Here is a 16,782-nt window from a genome sequence, read left to right as displayed (position 1 = left end):
GATTTGTTTACTTTTATCACTTTCCTTGTTGTTGATTTATGTTTTCCTCAGGACAAGATCGTGTGTTCCGTGAAGGCATGAAGTTCTTTGTCTATTTACTACATGATCCCCAATCAATCAAAATAGACCTGGTAGAAAATAGGAATCTAATTCAATTTGTTAAGTGAATAAAGCAAGGGTCTCAAACTCGCGGCCCGCGGCCCGCCGAACAATTTTGTGCAGCCCGCAGACTAATCCACGAAGTTCAAGAAAAGTGTTGCATAACAGTTGCCTTTTGTAGACCTAGTGCGGCCCGCCGAACGGCTGTGATCTTGCTCTGTGGCCCACATGCTGAGTTGAGTTTGAGACCCCTGGAATAAAGTATTTGAAGAATGAGTGAATGAATGAATGAATGAAGAGGCTCATTCAACATGCCATGACACGAGGTAGAAGGGAGAGAAATCGTGCCAGGCGCTCAGCCTGCCCTCACTTCCTGTGGGGCTCTCTCAGCCCTCCAAAATGGTCTGATCTAACGGCAGATCATGCTTAGTGTGTGCAGGGACCTACGTTGTACTGTCTAAGTACGAGGGTACTGATAGAAAAATAAGTTTCTATTTTTTCCAGATAGCAGATTATTAAAAATGGGTATGCAATAACTTGGAAGCTGATAATCAGCTATAAATCAGTCAGATGTGGCTTTTTGAAAAAACAAAATAAAACAGCATTTTAATTAAAAACCTCTGTTGTACCTTTCAAGGAAATAAAAAAGCTTTCAATGAAAATTACCCAGACAAAGCTCCCTATGTATATGTAGAACTCTTAGGCCTGTAAGCAAGTCTTCTGTTATTGGCTATCCAGGCAAGTGGCTCTGTTCCATGTTATTGATGGGAGGTTGAATCTCACCATAGATGACCTTGTTCTAAGGCTAATAATGGTCTCTTAATGATTTGTTAGGTCTTTTTTTCAAAGTTCTGAGAGCTTGTTGGGTTATTATACCAGGTGATTTTGTTAATTGGGAGTTATCAGGAAGGATTATTAATAGTACAAGCCATTATAGAATCTGCCAGATGACAAAGGAAGTGCTTTATTTATTTATTTATTATTTTCCTGTTTGGCTTTAATGTTACTGCCAGTTGGCTTGTTAATGTCTCAAGTTGCAATTTCAGAGGTAGATTTTAATCGACAGGGATGAGTGGGGTGGTGGGATAGGGTGCACCTAAACTGTCCACTTTTGCCCACGCCATGCTTCCTCAATGTGCTGAGGCAGGGTGGAGCTTGGTCAGTCATCTGCTGGAATGATGGAGTTGCTTGCGACCCTGCTGAGGTACCCAGGACAATGGAAACAGATAAAACCAGTTCTTCCTGCAAAGCAAGAGTATAAACCTGGTGGGCAGTTCGCTTAATGAAGACAGGTCTACGTAATTATATTTGGAAAGACCTTTGCATCTGAACGATGAGAAAGCTATGGATGTCAGCTTTGTTACCTGTAAAGGTTTCACATTTCATTTGGACCGCTATGTAGGGAATGGTCTAAAAATCGTGGGCAATTCTGATGGCTTGGAATGGAGAGAAATAGAAAATATTGAGATAAGTGTAGGTGGTAGATTCAGCAGACTCCCGTGAGTGACTGGATGTGGACAGAAGCTGAAGGAGAATCATGGTTCTCAGAATTCTTGCTTGGCGGGTGGAGGTCTAAGAAGGTTGTGAATGAAGAATAAAAACGGGCAGAAGTAAATGATGAATATTTTAGCTTGGATACACTTAAGTCTGAGGAGAAATGGAGAGTGATTCAAATGAAAAGTCAGTCCATTGACCTCAATAATGAAGTTTACACGTTTGTCTGTCTCTTCAACAGTTTCTTTACAGTGAAAAACCTTCGAGGTTAACCAGTAAAATGCAGTTTTCCAATGACACCAAAGTCTTTGCAGAACTACAATGTGAATAGTGCCTTTACCGGTTTGGGAAAGCATTTCGAATATCTGTTCTTGTCATGGCTTCTGGTTCCATTAAGGTGAAGCATGCCCATTTAATCCTTATGTTTACAGGGACTCAGCAAGGAGAACTACATTAAAAATAAGCAAGCCTGACCTTGAACTCTGTGACCGTCAAGACAAGGTCAGGAACCCCACCATGGGTCATCAACAAGGCTAGGGCACAGCTAGTGACTTCTTCTGTGCCAGGGCAGGCACGGGAGTATGGTAAGTTGTCCCTACCATATGGCTGTGGCCTCGACGGTGTGGAAATGAGGGCTCTCACAGCTGGGGCAGGGAGTCAGCCAAGCGAATGATCTTGCTGCGTGGACGGAATATGTGAAGGATTTTGCTGGTGCATCTCTCTGACAGCTCCTGGCATTAAAAGACACAGTTTTCACTACTCAGCTATTTAAAATTTTTTTCTCTTGTTGGCATTCTTATTTTCCCCAACAAGACACTATCCCCCTGCTGGAGAGGTGAAGGAACGTTTCACCTCTCTGTTCTTGAGACCTGAGAGAATTGTTTCCCAGGGGTAGATTTCAGTGGGCTAGCTGGATGAGTTATCAGAGGGCATATAAAAGGAGCCGCACACCGTAAATCCTTCCTGGGTGTAAACAAACTGAAGAGAAGAGAGCTAGGCTCCAATGGCTTTCTAGGGACATCCAACCAATTGATCAAGTATTTATTGACATGCCCTGTGCCCAGCAATGCCATATGGATGCTCACGGTGGGAAAAGAAATGCACAAAAACTCTAAGGAATGAGCCGTCTGTTTTTTGGACTCTTAATACTATTTCAGATCTCACTAGATTCCTTTCTGGCTCTAATACTGCCACTGTTGCCACCATCACAGCTATGCTTCTTCTCTCACTGCCGCCATTAGCACCACCACAATCACTTGTCACCGTCACCTTACGTTTCTCGTAGTGTTTTTGTAAGGATTAATGAGTGTTCATTAATCCTTACAAAACATAGTTAACCATTATTTCTATGATCATGACAAAAACAGAAAATGCTATTTTTTAAATTTTACTAGGCCCTGGCCAGTTGGTTCAGTGGTACAGCGTTGGCCCAGCGTGTGTATATCCTGTATTCGATTCCTGGCCAGGGCACACAGGAGAAGCGCCCATCTGCTTCTCCACCCCTCTCCCTCTCACTTCTCTCTCTATCTCTCCCCCCACCCTTCCCCTTCTGAAGCCATGGCTTGATTGGAGCGAGTTGACCCTGGACACTGATAATGGCTCCATGGCCTCACCTCAGGTGCTAAGAAGAGCTGGTTGCTAAGCAATGGAGCAACACCTTAATGGGCAGAGCATCACCCCTACTGGGTTTGCTGGTCGGGGCGGATGCCAAAAGTCTGTCTCTGCCTCCCCTCCTCTCACTGAATAAAAAAAATTTTTTTCTAATCATCATGACTGTTTATTCAGTATTTTACATGCCGTCCAGACTTTCATGTGCGTTTTCCTTGTTTAATTCCCACTTTTACTCTGTGACTTTAGTTACCTTAATATCCCTACTTTTTAAATGAGACAATTCTAGCAGAAAAAGAGTTGAATGTTTTGCCCAAGTGGTTAAGGCACGGAGTCCAGTGCCTGGACATTCAATAACTATGTGCTTGGGAAATATGTGCCAGGTGACTGAGTCACTTTACTGCTTAGACTGCAAGACAAAAATAGTAGCCCTTTAGCCAGAACTATTCCACAAACATTTTATTTGGCCTTCATAAGCTTATTTTTAATGTAATCAGGGAACATTAATTTAAATCGAAAGAATTTGTAACATACATACAAACAGTATGAACTTATGACTTCTTTTTGAAAAAATAAATATGATATATAAGTGGCCACCCTGACCCATATTTTAGCCTGAAATTTACTGCCTGGTGGAGTAGCAGCCAAGTCCAGGTGTCACAGTATTTGCCACCAGCTTCACCTGTGTGCAGCCTGTGACCATCCCAGCTGAGGGCTCTGCAGAACGCACCAAGGTCACCGACTGAGCAGCCTGCAGATTGAACCAGGAGGTGACGGCTCTGCTCGGATCCCTGGCACCAGGAGCAGTGGAAGGCCCCCGGTGAATGCAGTCAGGGCAGGGTGCAGCGTGACACTGCGGGGAAGACAGTAAGTGACATAGAAACCGGGGCTGACGTAGACATCTGTCCTGGAGGAGGCAGGGACGATTCTGTAGTAGCCCTTGAACTTGAAGCATGCTTGAAGAACAGGCAGCCTTTGTCAAGATAGTGAAAAAATGGTCCATGTGTTGTTACTTGTTGATAATAAACTCCAGAACACATTAGTGTCTTCTAAGTTAGAGGCACAGTCACTTTAGCAAAGGCGCTGGACTGGAGCCTAGTATTCTCCGGAATTGTATCGATTTTTTTTAAACTCGTGAAATGGCCTGAGAGTCAGAAGGTGAGGCTGAGGTCCCTGGCAATACCTGGGGGACTAATTAACAGCACCGATGCTGATGCTGAGAGACCGCCTGGGGTCCCACTTCCTGTCTCACAGAGCCCACTGCACTCTCTGGGGCACAAGCCCCCTCCATCCCTCTCCCTCTGTTCCTGATGCTCCCAGAGGGCCAGGCAGGCAGCAACACAAACACTGGGAAGTCCAAGGCCGCACCAATTATACCCAGCTCCGTACATGGTGTGGGGTGGGCACGAAACCTCCCGGATCTTTCAGACAGCAGTCTCTCTGTGCTCTCAGTGTCAAGGTCAAAACTGTCCAGACTACCTTCCCAAGGTCACAGGAGCCCTCAGTTTGCCTATCTCACTAGCTGTTTGATGGCTGAGCTCAGTGGTACTCAGCCTGAGTCTATTGACTTTCGTGAGCTCCTGCTGGGCAGAATACGCCCTCCTCAGTGCTATAGCAATGCAGTGTGAGCAGACATAGCATGCTCAGTGAGTACGTATCCTGAGAGCAAATGCACTTGTGTTCAAGTCCTTTGTATGACCTGGGTTCATTTACTAACCATCTACATCTTGGTTTCCTTGCCACTAAAACGGGGAAAATAGTTGTTACGAAACTTAAATTTGATCAAGCCTGGACAGCTTCTAGAACAGTGTCGGGCATATATTCAACGCTTGAAACATTATTCCACTGTTGTTGCTGTTGTGCTTGTTGCCACAGGGAGGTAATATGAGGCAAAAGAAAAATAGGAGGTCACCTGAGAGTACCAACAGAACTTGGCAAACCAGATCCATTCTGGTGGGTAACTACTGTTCAGAGGTACGGATGAGAAATCCAAGGAGACTCCAGCAGAGAGCAGGGGGGGAAGCTGGATCTGTGACTCTTAGAGGAACGTGAGAGGCAACATCCATCTGGGCTTCAGTGAGTCACAGGTAAAAGTGCTAGTGACAAGTGCAAATGGTTTGCTCAGCACCTGGAAAGCACGGAGTGTGAACTCGTCCCACAGCGAGGTGCAGGCCCCTGGCGCAAGCAGAAGTGCGAATGAAACAGGAGACGATCGGATCCGTTCCCTGGCACCAGGAGCAGTGGAAGGCTAATTGCATTTCTAGAGGAGTCTTGTTCTGACCACCTCCCTTTTGCTTGTCCGTATTTATAGCATCAGGCGGCTCCACATGCACCCCAGAGGCTCTTGGTGGCAGACAGCACTCCGAATCACCCAGCATCATGGGGCACTTGTGTCAGCCTGGTAATCGTTTCCAACCCAGTGCCTCATTGACTCAGCCTGGCAAAGTCTGGAGGCTTCAATCACGGGAGATTCACAGAGACACCGGAATGCTCGGGGCTGTCCATCAAAACAGGCTTCATTAGCAAATGGAAAGTTAAGCAAAAGGGACACAAGAAATTCTGTCTCGGCTTCTACTTCTCAAGAATCAGATAGATGACGACCAGAGTCACCACCGGTCCTTGAACAGTTAACGTGATTTATACTTTTGGCAAGCAGTTTATTCTGTGTGATTGTTGAAGGGAGGGAGAAGGGGGCTGGGATAAAAAGCTTTGGATTCTTCTTGTCTTTATTTTTTAGATTCAAGGACCCCTTGTTCTGGTTTTCGACATTCTACAGTGGCAGAAGTCATCACAATGAGAATACAAAACCTAAGTGGTTTTCCTGGTGGCTATCTCAGTAAGAGGTTTTGACTGCATCCTTCTAAATCATTAGGATTGTGAGATGAGCAGGGATATAGCAATCACATAGTTTACCCTCTCATTTTACCGACTAAGAAGCAGGAGGCTAAGAGGGTTGGGTCGTATTGGTAAAGCCATAGAGTCCCGTTGACATCCACTGTTTCCGTCTCCTTCCCGATACAATCATAGCAGCTCAGAATGCATTTAGGGAAGGAGTCTTCCCCGTTCTCAGTACATGTGTTTCAGGTGGGGCTGACCAGGACACCCTGCCAACAAATTCCAAGGTCCAGTGGTTGGCACTGCCAACTGTGGCCAAGTAGTGATTGGATCAGATAGGTGTGTGATTCTAGCCAGGGTGATGGCATATAGTTCCTGAAACTGACTCGAGCTGTTAGAAGAAGGAGGTGCCCTTTGCCGTTGGGGTTGCTGGGATGGTAGCTGTGGTCTTATAACTCCCCGAGACAGCACAGCAGGGAACAGAGAGAAGAAATGAGGAAAGACCAATTTCTGGTGACATTGTTGAAGTTCTGGATTGACTTCCTAGAATTTTCAGTAGCCTGAGACAGTACTCTGTTAAAAAAAAAAAAAAAATTTTTTTTTAAATTTAAGCCACTTTGAGTTACATTTATTCATTTGTAAACCAAAAAATCCTGACTCATTAGAGCAGGCTAGATAACAGCTCATCTGAAGCCTGGAGCAAGGCTCTCTTTATTTTGTCCTGAAGAACAAAGGAAAAGAATAAACAATAGAAGTTATCAAAGAGCATTGAGTTCAACTATTTTAATTATGATCAAGAGATTGCTGAAGCTTAAACAGTGGTGTCCCTCAAAGACTTCCAGGCATGAGGCAACACCAACTAGCAGCATTGTTATCCTTAATTATAATCCCCAACCAAAAATAATCAGGTGTGTAAGAGGCTTTTTTTTTTTACTTGGCCTCTGCCTTGTTCATGTGACCTTGAACTTGTTTGTCTTCTCTTGTGTTCTGAATCTCAATTTCAGCATAACAAACCACTTCCAAACAGTGGCTTTAAAATAATGATCATCATTTATTTTGCTTACCGATCTGGGGGTTGATTGAGCTCAGGTCGGCTTGGGAACATAGGTGGTTACAGTCTGGTGCTGGTTGACTTGGTGGTCTGCTTTACTCAGTCTACTGATTCAAATGCTAATCTCATCCAGGAACACCTTCACAGACCCATCTAGAATAATGCTTGACTAGATATCTCTGGGCATCCTGTGATGCTTGTCAAGTTGACACATAAAGTTAGGTGGAGTAAAATGTAATGGCAAACAAAAGCTCATTAGAATCAACCACTATGCCATATTCACCACAGTAGGCTTTAAACAGTTCTGATAGACAAATGATTTGAACAACCAAACCTTTGCATAAAGTTTTGTTATTGTTGTTTATGCTTCTCAAAAGTTAGCAAGAGAATACTGAATGAAATTATACGTGTGTATGTATTTTTTCCTTAATGAACACTTAAAGTGCTTTTTACATTCTTAATATATAAAATTTCAAATCTATATAAAAGGTAGAGAGAATAGTCCAATAAATCCTGTCATATCTGTTACTCAGCTTCAACAATTTTCAATATAATCGTAATCTCGGTTTGTCTACCCACTACGCTTTTAGATTTTGCTATATTACTTTAAATCAAATCCCAGAAATTGTGTCATTTTGTGCATAACCCTCAGGGATGCATTTCTAAATGATAAAGGGACTTATTTCCTCCTACATAGCCACCATTCTCCTATCACATCTACCGTTTGTATCATTGAATATTAAAAGGGCTTACAAAGCTATTTGGAATATATACATATACATATATATTTTTTTTTCTCAGCTGATCATTTCACCTAACCCCCAGGTGTAGATGAGATGATCACTCACTAGTATGGAAAAGAAAATTAACACAGATGAAAGCATTAGGTAAGAAAATGTTGCCGCAGAGTTACATGTGAGGCTGGTAGGTAGAGACTAGAAGCATCTGAAGTGCTCAGAGAAGGGAAAGACCCAAGGGCCATCTTACTGGGTACAGAAGTGTCCTCTGCCCTGTCACCCTGTCACCTTCGGCTCTTGCACTCCCTGAGAGCAGGAACAGACGTGATCATACGCACGATGCATCCTAGCAAATGCTGGTGCCCGTCTCTTTCTCACTGGGAGGGGGCGGGTGCTTTATAGAGGAAACAAGGTGCCTGCCAAAGAAAATAAGTTCTTTGCCTCTAATTGAAACAGCTTAATAACGGGAGGGATGGCATGCAAAACTTTTTAGAATTCTGGGCTGATGTGAACTTGCTTCTGGGTCTCTGCCAGCTCGCTGCACCTGCAGCATTCCCCGGCAATATTTCAAGGTGTCAGCTTAAGTGGCCTGAGAGCCGCCTGCAGAACTCTGGTAATTGCCGAGATGTGCTGAGACCAGCTGAGATAATAGGGCGCCAAGAAGTGGGGGGAAATGTCAACAGCTGGGGTTTGGGCTACTGATTTTGTTTTCTTAAAGCTAGGTTTCATGGAATGACAAATTCCACTAAAAGCTAATCTGGAATTATACAATTACCAGTTCTTTTTGTTCTTGTTGTTGCTGTTGTTGTTTTGAATTCATGTGTTCAGGCATTAAAGACGTACCCTAGCAAGCATGAATGAATCGAGTTTAGTCCCTCCTTCGCACCTACGGTGGGCATCGTGAGTGCTGCCCCCTAGCGGCTGAATCTGACCACGAACACTGCATCCTTCTCACCGCCCAGCCCCAGGCAACACCCATCCAGCCCAGTTAGCATGGAACACGAGAGAGATCCATTTCCTTTTTCTAGCATGTTCTCCATTTGGTTTGGTCTCTCTGGGAAAAGGAAACAAACAAGAGCATACTGACCATTCTACGTGACTGTGCTGTCTCACTGTAAACAGACTAGCGACGCCAGGGAGTTGTGGTCAGGGCAGAGACCATGCCTGTCTCATTCACCACTCCAGTTTTAGAACAGAGCACAGTGCCAAGAATAAAGAAGAGGCTCAATAAGACATATTTAGAAATTCCATGAGTAATGGAGCAAAATAAGCATCACATGTGCTCCCCAAATCAGATATCTAGATGGATATGTATGCAAAATTAGGATAACATAGCGATGTGAATACGAAATAGTTAATATGGCCGCTGACACTGAATGAGTTCTCTGCACCAGGCACTGAGCTAACTAACGTGTTTTCATGGGCAGGTTCTCATTTACTGCGCACAACAGCCTTCGGTGATTGACCCTGTGATAGGCTCCATGTTTCCAAGGGGAAACTGAGGCTAGGGAAGTGATGCAAGTTGCTCCAAAAACAGCTATGAGACCTCAGTTCTCTGCATTCTAACCCAAACCACAGTGGTGTGCTCACTGCTGCGCATGAAAAGCGTGACAGGTTCTAGGTGACCATTCTTCTCTTTCAGTATTTTTGTGAAATAGATCCTTCATGGTCCTTTCCCCCTGGTTGAGTGATTTTAACATTTATATTTTAAATTTTGGAGGAGGAAACTACCACAGGAAGGATAGCGTGTACATTCTAGGAAAAAAAACTTTAGAGAACGAGGATCAGCAAGAGAAAGAAAGACGCTCTGGCAAGTACGCTCCTTAGTGGTGTTTCAGGCGCCACAGCATGAACAGGGATGCGGTAAAAGTGTCTGACTAGAAACAGATGTGCTAAGGGGGGGCAGATTAGGGCTTTAAGCCAGCTAGCTCCAGAAGCAACGTGCTAAATGACAGAACTTCATTTCATGGCTGTTTCTTCAGGAGCCCCGTGTATTTCATTTGAATTACTAACCACAAAGAGAGTTGAACCGCACTTTCAGTTTCAACTCAGTATACTCCTAGGGTTTCAGGGCTTTCATTAGATTGAATTAGACCATTTGAATGCTAGCAGTTTATTTCGGTTTTGCATTGGAAAACGTACATATGTACACATACATGTCTATGCACACATATACACAGCACAGCATGTGTATCTATACGCTTGTATATTGTGTATGCCATACATACAGAAATAAAAAGTAGGCATGACCTCTTTGGAAGGACCTAGCTGCATTTCTAAAAGTAGAAGTTTTTCTGATGTTCTTTTTTAATATATTTGAATCTATTATACTAAAAAATACCATGACTTTTGTCATTGAGGAGACAGGAACAATTATGACAGCTTTCCTTTTTTTTCAATTAATTGCCATTAAATGATGATGAAATGGTGGATCCTACCAGAGATTTTTAACTCTGGTCTACCTACCTTGCCTTGGTGAGAACACATGCCAGCTTCTTCCCATATAGTCCTAGAGAAGGGGGTACATTGGAGAGATGAGTCCCTTGTAGTCTCTGTAATTATACACACTGAACGCAAATAAAAATTTGCCTGGAGGAAATGTCTTCTAGAACTTTTGGCCCACAAGGCTTATAAAAAGTTATCTCTCCCGTTGGTATTTGGAGCTGTGACATAGGATCCTACAGACAGATGTCTGGAAGGAAAAGGGTTAACACATTAAATTCTTATCTTTAGTCCACCCCACTATGGTAGACATCCCCCATTCCTCAAGGCAAGGTTATCTGAGTCATCCCATCACCTTCCACTATCCGTGGGGCTTGGTCAGAGCCACCCTGGCCCAACGTGATTGGGGCAGGCTGGCTTAGGGATTAAGCGGAGTGACTGGCATGTGACTAATTCTGGAAAATCACCTAACTACCAAGCAGTAGTTTATAGTGAGGCTCAATGGCTGAGTTTAGGGTGGCAATGAAGAGGAGCACCAACATGGGACACAAATAGGGCCTGGGAATGAACTTGGTCTAGAGAAATAGGGACTTTCTATAATTGCTCATTGGTTCCATGAATCGTTTTTCTGCATTCTTTTGGGGCTTTCTCCGCAGATTAATATTATGTTTGATAGTTTTCTGGCCTTTTTTCTATCCTGTTGTTTTGGGGAAAAGAAGTGTTCTGTGACTATATGATTAAATCTCACATATTTTTAGGGCACCTGAATCCTATAACTGTGACCTTTGGGAGTATTTCTTAGCCTTTCAAAAAGTGTTTCCCTTTTAACGGGCAGGGAGGATAGAGGGCCCTGGATTTGTTTAATTGACCAATCTCTTCACTTTGGCGCATGTCCATTGCCCTGCTTGGGACTTAATTTAATATGTGGCCCTCACTAATTGGTTTTCTAGTGTCCTTGGTAGCCCATTTCAGCTGTTAGGAAGACAAATGCAAAGCTTTTACTCTCGAATTAATGAAAATGCAGAGACTCCCAACCAAGTTTTCTGGTTAAGATCGAAAACACGGAAAGAAAAGGCAACGCAGTGTGCATCTAATGTAGTGAAAATTAGCCGCCAGTTTCAAGTCACGTTACAGAGTAAATTAATTAGAGCCCAGTGCTCGCCTGTGTACATGCTGTTATTAATTACACAGTAGTGCTTCCACAACGGTTTGTATTTTAGAAATAATTGAGTTTTTCAAACATCCTTAGACACAAAGTGATTTCTTTTCAAAGAATGTGGAAAAAAATATAAAAAAAATAAAAACTTGGACATTTTACTTAGGATTATAAAGAAATATGTACCAATTCTATAACCAAGAAGAAAATCATGAATATGGTCTCTAGCATAGCAGACATAATATATGTCTATTGTGTGAGTTCATCTTCTTAGCTAATAGATAGGTGTATATAAATAGGTGAATATAAGGAAAAGGTATGTGCGAAGAACACACACATATCTGAAGAACACACACATACCTCGCGAGCTCACACATATAATAAATACAGTTTATTCTCCTGGTCATTCAGCTAATACATGATCATTGTGAAAAACTTCAAAACAATGCAAAATAAGACCCAACAAACAAATGGCACATATAATCAATCTAACTACTTGGCAGAAATCATTGGTGTCTATTTGTTATGTTTGCTTAGAGTTTATTCTATGCATTATTTCTGATGGTGCAAAATTATATTAATGTTTTATGTATCCATATTTGAAGAATTTGTATTATGCCCAACTTGTTACTAATATACATAAGTTAAATGTGGACAATATTATATATGAAAATATTTATAATTCCTTGATTATTGTTTTAGGACAGAGTTCAAAAATTGATATTACTTGCCAAAGGCATAATCATATATGAGGCTCCTTGTGCAGGTCAGATGATTTCCCACTAACTGGGATTATTTTCAGCTTTCAGTTTTGACAATGAAAACATTTGCATGTACTACCACAGCCATGACATTTAAATCCAAAACTAAATTGACACTTTGGTAGGTCACATATAATGTTGTATTTATATTCATTTCTTTGATTACCAATGAGATTTACCTGTTTGCAACTTTAAAAACCATTTTTCTGTTTTTTTTCTGTTGTTGTTATGATCGGCGTAATCATGCCCTAAACTGTTTTGACCAGTGAATAAATTTATTTTAAAATCTTTTTTCAACGTGTTGGATTTTATCTGTTTCTTCCTGGAGGGACAGAGTGATATTTATTTGGCACATTTACTTTTCCCTTGTCTTTACTCGCCGATGGCCGAGGAACGCTTTGTCTGGACTCAATGTTCATTAACTGGCCAGTTCACTGGACTGGCCTTAATTCACCGTCTACTGTGCAAGGTGACAAACAGCTTTAAAGTAACCCAGGGCAGTAGGATTTATGCGGCAGTGCCCAAGCACCAAATGGGCAGAAAGGCATCTAGTGCTGGGGGGGCGGGGGGAGTGGCAGCACTGTCCTGTCAGGCCCCGCCCTTCCTTCCTCTTGAGAAATGTCAAGGATTAGGTGGAGAAGCATCTGGACAAACAGCATTCAAAAAGTGCCTTGGGGTCCTGGCTGCTTGGTTCAGTGGTAGAGCATTGGCCTAGCTTGTGGAAGTCCAGGACTCAATTCCCGGCCAGGATACACAGGAGAGGCACCCATCTGCTTCTCCACTCTTCCCCCTCTCCTTTCCCTCTATCTCTCTCTTTCCCTCCCACAGCCAAGGCTCCATTGGAGCAAAGTGGGCCTAGGTGCTGAGGATGGCTCCATGGCCTCCTCCTCAGGCACTAGAATGGCTCCCGTAGCAGCGGAGCAATGCCCCAGGTGGGCAGAGCATCGCCCCCTAGTGGGCATGCTGGGTGGATCCTAGTTGGACACCTGTGAGAATCTGTCTCTCCGCCTCCCCACTTCTCACTTCAGAAAAATACAAAACAAACAAACAAAAAAACGTGGCTTGGAATTTCTTTCTCTCTGCAATCACGGTCATGTGCCTGCTTGAGAGCTAATTGTTAACATCTTCCAACGGTACAGCCAGAGCCATTGTGTTGCGTTGAGATGACATGTTCACGAAGTCCATCAACTCACTATCATTTGAAGCAGTACAAATGGATGCCTGTATTATAATAGATGAATTCAAAATTCCACCCACTCTAAGGGATGCAGGGGAAAATGAGAAGTTAGCAAGGAATTGAAACGTTCCCTGGTGCCCTGCTTCTCAAGGTGGGCCATTGGTCCACACACATCTGTGTGCTGTGTCAACAGCCTGATAGGAGCAAAGTATAGAAACTAAGATTAAACATTTAGAAACATAATTCTTCGACTTTGCATCCACATTATTATATTTCACAACATTCTCAATGGACTGGGGAGGGAAGGGAAACAAACCCAGAGCTTCACCTAACGGAGTTTAAGAAGCACTCAACTAACATTGATTTCTCCCAACCCTGAGATTTCTACTCAACATACATGTGACCACTAAGGTTTATCCCCACCCACCGATTTTTCCCTTTCTAGCCACTCCTTTGTTGGTGCAAGTCATTATTGTTATTATTATTATTATTATTATTATTATTTTGGATGTGGAAATTCCCCAAATATAATACACTCAGGAACAAAATGTTCAGAAAATAACATTTAAAATCTTGTAAAAGATTCAGAATGTCATGAAGTAGATGAAAGTTGTGTTATAGAACAGAAAATGCAGAAACAAAAGTGTAGCCAATGAGGACTTGGCATACTAGACCAGTTCATTTGAAAAGGAAAAAAATCACAAACTTGCTTAAGACGAGAGGAAACTGAAGCATTTAAATACGGAAAGATTGAGGACGGGTCTTGGGAAACCAGGTGGCAGGACAGCCTGCGGTTCTGCTTGGCGCTAACTTGGGGTTTCTGAGTAAACAGCAGGCTAGGGGGAGGGGGAAAGTGTCCTTTTATCAAAGGCACAAAGAACAAAGCTTGTTGCAGCATCACCTGCTAGTTGGTTTTGTCATTTCGGCTCTCTAGTTAAATAAACTAGTAGAAATTCCTCCAGGGTTCTGGTAATACTTCGGCTGTCAGTCTTGTTTTGCGGTATTACTATATTCTACGGCTGGGAAGGCTTTGTCAGGGGAAATAGAGACCCTGAATGGGAGACTGCTGGCCAGACTCTGAGACATCAGAAAAGCTGCTCCGGGCCTTTCAAAGTTTACATGATCTTTTTGATTAGAGTAGATTTTATTATTGGTGCAATAAATGATGCTGATTTTTTTCTATGATTTTTCTATTGTTTTTATGAAAATCCACTTTCCTAGTTCTGGAGGAATTGGGGGGGGCAGGTATGGGGTGCGGACTAGAAAATGAATTTCTCACATAATCTTTTTCAATCTCTCCACATAAATGTTTTACTGAGGGATAATTAAGATATGATAAATTGCACAGGCTGTATGTCTTCAGTTCAATGGTTTTGGGCACATGTATGTGCCTGTATGAACACCACTAATATTAAAACTACATTTATTTTGATATTTAAGATATCTATGTCTCAAATACCCATTTTGTTTTTTCTTTGGTTAAAAACTGACATGAAACTTCCCTTGAGTTTTTTAAAATCTAAAATCTACTTAACTTTTCTGCAGTATATGGAAGAAGCATTTATTTCCAGCTAATCGGTAATGCTAAATTTATTATTTATTAAATGCCTGTGTCTTTTTCTGAGCTCTTAATAATTTACTCATACCACGCTGTTCTCATTATTATACTTTGCAATACAAGCTATTAGCACAGAGATATTTGCCCGAGCTTGTTGTCATTCTTTTGCACACTCTCCTTGAATACTCCTGCTCATTTACACCAGTAAATAAGCTTATGAGTTACCTTACCAGGTTAAAAAGAACATTCCACTCTATTTTTAATTACACCCCATTAAACCCACACACAGAATCACTATTTTTGCAATATTTAGTCTCCAGATTCAGGAGTAGGATATATTTCTCCATTTATTCATATTTGCTTTTACGACCCTTAGTAAAGTTTTATGATTTCTTCAGAGCAGTATGGTAATTACTTGTTATAGTTATTCCTAGGAAATTGTTGTATTTTCTTACTGTTTTTTTTTTTTTTTTTCCCATACCTACTTCTCAACTCAAATGCCTTCCTTTGGCCATGCTTGCCCCATCACTGAATTTCTCCATAGCTTACCACAATTTTTTTTTTTTTTGTATTTTTCTGAAGCTGGAAACGGGGAGAGACAGTCAGACAGACTCCCACATGCGCCCGACCGGGATCCACCCAGCACGCCCACCAGGGGGCGACGCTCTGCCCACCAGGGGGTGATGCTCTGCCCCTCCGGGGCGTCGCTCTGCCAGGACCAGAGCCACTCCAGCGCCTGGGGCAGAGGCCAAGGAGCCATCCCCAGCGCCTGGGCCATCCTTGCTCCAATGGAGCCTTGGCTGCGGAAGGGGAAGAGAGAGACAGAGAGGAGGGGAGAAGGGTGGAGAAGCAAATGGGCGCTTCTCCTATGTGCCCTGGCCGGGAATCGAACCCGGGTCCCCCGCATGCCAGGCCGACACTCTACTGCTGAGCCAACCGGCCAGGGCCTTTTCTTACTGTTTTTAAGCAAAGTCCAACTATCTTCTCCAAAAGGCTATTAAATGAAGTAGGTGATGTGTGTGTGAGGACACGCTTACTGTTCCACGGGCGCTGAGGATGAGAGAGACGTCCGGATGGCGCTGGGAAGCTTGCAGTTTGGATGCGTGTTTGCAGCTACTGATTAGATGTCGACTCTGCAGCCCCCAAACAATAGAATCCTTCAGTCAACTCTGAGTGAAATTAGTTTCCCTTCGAGCCAGCACATGGGAAGGTTCTCATTAGTCTATATTGTTATTTAAAACATATTTCTACTTAAACACTTGACATCATTTCTGGGTTTTTTTTGTTCAGACAGTGTCCAAAAGAGAGCATATTTATGCTCTTGTTGCTGGATCTATTTACATTATCAAGACAAAGGATCACAATTTCCTCAAATCACAGAAATTCAGAACATAATTTTCATAAGGATGCCACATTGCAGTTTCTGAATTTATCCCAACTTTCCTACTCGTTCATGTCGAGTAACTGAACCCATGACTTGGGTTTATGATGCCATAAAGGAACTTTTGAAGAGCAGGCATTTCAGTGCCTTTTTTTTTTTTTGTCTTGGACGTCTCAAAGCGACCATACTGCATGCAGGGAGTTACCTGTGAGAGTGTTAATTACAGATGACTCCCAAGGAAATGAATTGTCTGTTGTTTCTGAGGCTCTGGGTATTTCCGGAAGCTTCAGTCTAATCTGACAGGATGCTGTCAGTTCAGCTAACACATGTCAAGAGGCTTGTGGCATCTGAAAATCACAGATCTTAATGAAGGCTTTGTCAGGACGCAAGTGAAGCAATGTCTTTCAAGTATCAAAGAGAATTACATTTCTTCTTGTCCCCATATAGTCAGGCTAAAAAAAATAAATTAACTGGGAAAATTAA

The sequence above is a fragment of the Saccopteryx leptura genome, chromosome 5, assembly GCF_036850995.1.
Source record: "Saccopteryx leptura isolate mSacLep1 chromosome 5, mSacLep1_pri_phased_curated, whole genome shotgun sequence".
In the NCBI taxonomy this organism is placed as follows: Eukaryota; Metazoa; Chordata; class Mammalia; order Chiroptera; family Emballonuridae; genus Saccopteryx; species Saccopteryx leptura.
This window is presented reverse-complemented; position numbering follows the sequence as displayed.